This window comes from Rhinichthys klamathensis, unplaced genomic scaffold (genome assembly GCF_029890125.1).
Source record: "Rhinichthys klamathensis goyatoka isolate OS25496 unplaced genomic scaffold, OSU_Roscu_1.1 h1tg000180l_1, whole genome shotgun sequence".
NCBI lineage: Eukaryota > Metazoa > Chordata > Actinopteri > Cypriniformes > Leuciscidae > Rhinichthys > Rhinichthys klamathensis.
The window spans coordinates 1,322,408-1,326,846 of NW_026606708.1; positions in this window are offsets into that span (position 1 = coordinate 1,322,408).

Below are 4,439 nucleotides of genomic sequence, written 5' to 3' on the forward strand. Positions count from 1 at the left end.
ACAGAGGCGAGGGGCCGCCGCGAGGAGGGGTGGGGAGCGGACAGACCTCCTCCCCTGCAGCCCGGACGACCAATGGCAGGCGAGCAGCGAGAACAGAAAGGACATCATACCTGAGCACGAGACCAACCTCCGTGTGCGCGCGGGGGATTTCCCCCCCTCATCTGTTAGAGAAGCGCGCGTTAATAAAGGGCTGCGGCCGCTGAATAGGGCCTTTTTTGAACCCTCTTTTCAAATACCGCCAGAAAGCAGTTTCTTTCTGCCTCTAATAGTACAGGAGAGACATTGGGAGTGTGAGCAGTAAAATATGTGTGTATGGGTGTGTGTGGCTCCTCTTCCTTCATCTTGCCCCTTCATTCTATGAACACCTCAACAGGACATCCTGCACTTGTTCGGTCTCTCTTCCTCCCTCTTTGCTCTCTCCAATCTATGTGTGTGTGGTTCCCCTTTTTATACTTTGTCTGGCAGGTTGGTTGTCCTAACAACACTGTAGTGTAGACTCAGACTCTTGAGACAAAAGACAGCTCCAAGTGTCTAGTGAGAGAAGAAGAAAAAAACCTTCCACAGCCATTTGGAGGGTTGACTGCCCCCCTTCTTTTCTCCAGCACATTCCACAGTGTTTCCTCGCGCCCTCTCTCCTCTTGCCCCTCCACTGCTGTCTCCCCTGAGCCGAGCGGGGCACATCACGGTGGAACGAAGAGGGAGAGGGATGGAAAGATGGGGTCGAAGGCATTTTTTGGAGGCCGAGGGTTTCTTTTCTTTAGGCGATGGCCTAGCCATTCGAGGCAAATGTCAAATGATGTCACTCTTCTTCCATCGGCTGCATGTTGTTTTTGTTGTTTTGCATTGTGCCTGTAGAAAAAAATAATTATGTTGGCACATAGGCAGGAAGAGGCTGCCTTTACTTCCACTGCCAATTGGGATAAACCTGATGCTTTTTTGAAGTGAGTGGTCTTGTGGTCTTAGAGGGCACACAAAACATGCACACAAAAAAAATAGAGAAAAGTAAAACAAGGTAACATGCATCTTAGGAATTGTATGAATCCTAAGGAACTATAACTTTTAAATGTAATTGAATTTATTTAGTATATTATTTATATGACCAATTAAAACCATTTTTAGTAATAATTAGGCTAATAGATAGCCTATGTTTTATATGGTTTATATGATGTTTGAATGAAGTAAACACTAGAATATTTGCCTATGAAGAAAACATATTGAGGGGGAAAAATTCTGTCATTCTTACCATTTCTTTCTTCTGCAGAACACAAAAGAAGATATAGAATGTTGGTAACCAAAACAGTTTTGGTGCCCATTGACTTCCACTGTACAGACAGAAAATAAGACATTTCTCAAAATAGCCTATCTTCTTTTATGCTCCATAAGAAAGAAAAGTCATACAGGTTTGAAACAACATGAGTGTGAGTAAATGACAGAATTTTCAATTTGGGGTGAACTATCCCTTTAAATGACGAGTTCCAATAATCACCACACAAGAAAAAAACACTAAATGGTGGCAACAAAAATAACAACAGCATAAATAAAGTCTACAAACAGCGAAAATAATTCTAACAGTAACTGCATAATTTATTCATAATGCAATGCATGCTGGGAGCTCATAAACCCCAAACAAATCAGAAACATTCTCCAATATGAAACTCTTTGTTCAGACAACTCTGTTATGTTGGATCAACATTAGAGGAAAATTGTTGGTCTAATGTGTGTTTTATACAGATTCAAATCCATTCATAAATATCACCTATTCAAAAAGTAATATGTATAAATGTGACTTCTTTTTTATCATAATCCCAAAAGAACAACAAATCTTAATACTTTAGAATAATTCTGATGAGGTTAGAACTCGGAGAAGGTGTAGAAAAATAAAACATCCGGAGATCAGGTGTAGAAAAATAAACAGGACTAGGAGTAAATGTATAATTTGTGCTAGTAGGCTACTAGATATATAACTTTTGATTAACATTCAATTTGCTATCAAATTCCAATGCCTCATAAAAAATCGGACAGGCAATTGTGCATTCTGAAATATGAAATAGACACGTTGTAAAAGTCAAATTGAGATATAAAAATCACAATTGTGAGATATAAAGTCACAATTACGAGAAAAAAAAGTTGCACTTTTTTAGACTTATTTATTTATTTTTAAATAAACAGCAGGAGATTTTTGTGATATCTATGTGAAATATCACAAGCACTGATCCACCAAAGAGACACTCTCCCACCATCAGTAATGAGGATAAAAGAGCCGAGACACAATTGTGCATCTCTTCAAGGATAATAATAAAAATAGTTTAAGAGTTTGCATGCTTGAAGGACCCTGAATTCATTCTGCCAGAGAATGCAGGTGTTTGAAACATTTGTAAGTGTTCACACAAACCTGAAGAAATGCAAATGGAAGCAATTGCGTGGAAGGACAAGGCTCGGTAATAGCCGTATTTACAGCGGGCTGATCAGTAATTTGGTAGCCTGTCTGTCGGTTTACCAGGCAGAGGACTGTGGTTTCTCTTGTGAAAACCACTACCTGAGTCTCACAGCTGAAAGTTGGACACACCTGCATGTGCGATTAGACGGAGGGATTGTGCGAACAGCAGCGTCGGCCGTTGGAACAAAAAGAGGGACAGGAAAATCATGAGAGTCATCTGGTCTGCAGCGAGGCTCCCCGTCAGAATTCCACGCTCAGCTCTCTGGACGCCGCACCAGCACAACCACACAATGAACTGCATAATCAACTGGGATTTACCTAACAAAGAACAGCCCGCCACACATGGGCACACACCAGGGAGGGACAGACACGCACGGCACCTGAAACACACTCGCTCAAGCACAAACACACAAACACACGCACAGCTGAAATAAGCATCTACTAACAGTTTTAGAACCACTGAATCAGCAGCTAGACCAGTGCCAGTAGTAAACGAGAACACAACCACACACGACTAGGCTACACAACATACTCACACGCTTTAATTAGTGACTGTGATGTGATTTATTTACGTAATTTTAAGTGAAGAGCTCTGTGTATACTAGTGATATGGATGGCTGGGTAAATTGTGTACGGTAGTAGGCTATGTGTGTGTGTGTGTATAGTGCGATGTGAATGGCATTTTGTGTGTATGTGTGAGCATGAGGTGTGAGTCTGATAGGGGGTCCAACAGCTCTTTGATCATGACAGCCTGCGGAAGAGAAGTTCTGACAGAGCTCTGCAACCCCTCCCACATACACACACACACACACACATACACGCACGCACACATCTAAACACTATTTTCAGTGCTTTCAATTTTAAATCAGCCTTTTTATGTTTTAGTAATCACTCCCAAACTCAAAGTAGCCTACTATATGGATGAAAGTAATCATCAGTGCGCATTTATTTAGTGAGAGAGGAGCATGACTGTTAGTAACGTCTGCTGTAGATTTCTGTCAGGGTTGAGTTCATAAGACCATCTCCTCATTCAGTCAAGAGTGAAATCTCTGTTTCTTATCTTTTTATCCAGAAATGTTGGGAAAGCAGTCTTCTCTACTCGGACCCTGCAGAAGCCATTTCAATTCCTGTTCAAGTTAGTGGTGAGCTCAGTAGGGTTAGAATTCGATCCAATTGCAAAAGTACGGAGCCTTGAGCTTGGCCTGCGGAAGAAAGAACAAGATATCGAACAAGACCACGATTTGGCCAACAATCATGTACTGTTGCGGAAAATGTTTTTGTAAGATGTATCGTTTTGTACTGAGCCCCACACATGACATGCGGAAGACAAAATAGATTTCCATGACTTGTTAATTTGCTACGTTAATTCATTCCATTGTTTTGGTTAAATCATGGCCAAGTTGTACTAATTTGTTCTCTTAGCCACAATTTAAAACATGGACATGAAATACTTAAGTAGTGGGAAAGACATTTTTAATTTGTGGCCACAATATATATATATAGGCCTATATATTTTCCGCATGTCGTTTGTGAGGCTCTGTCCAATACGATTCTCGTTATACCGTATATGTAGCCTACGGTATACATATTGATTTTCAGCAAGAGTACAGGATAAAGTCAACCATAATCATATGTTGGTGATTATACGAATTGGTTATTTTATATGAATTTGTACAAAACATACAGTTTTTAGAAAAGAAAACTAAAACTAACCTTACTAAAACTAAACTTACCCATCAGTGTAAACATACAAATGAGATTGCATGAAAAAATGCCAGTTCGCCACCAATTTGCGAAACCATAAAATAGTTACAATTGCCATTATAGTGTATTGATGATTATACTAAAAGTATTAGAACAACTGTACGAAATATTTCAAATCAAAAACACAAAGATCCTGACGATCAAGAACCCTGCCATCAATATTATGAACCTCTTAAAGTGTACAAACAAACTCTAAGAGCAAAAAAGGAAGAGCAAACAGAACAGTAATTTCATGCAA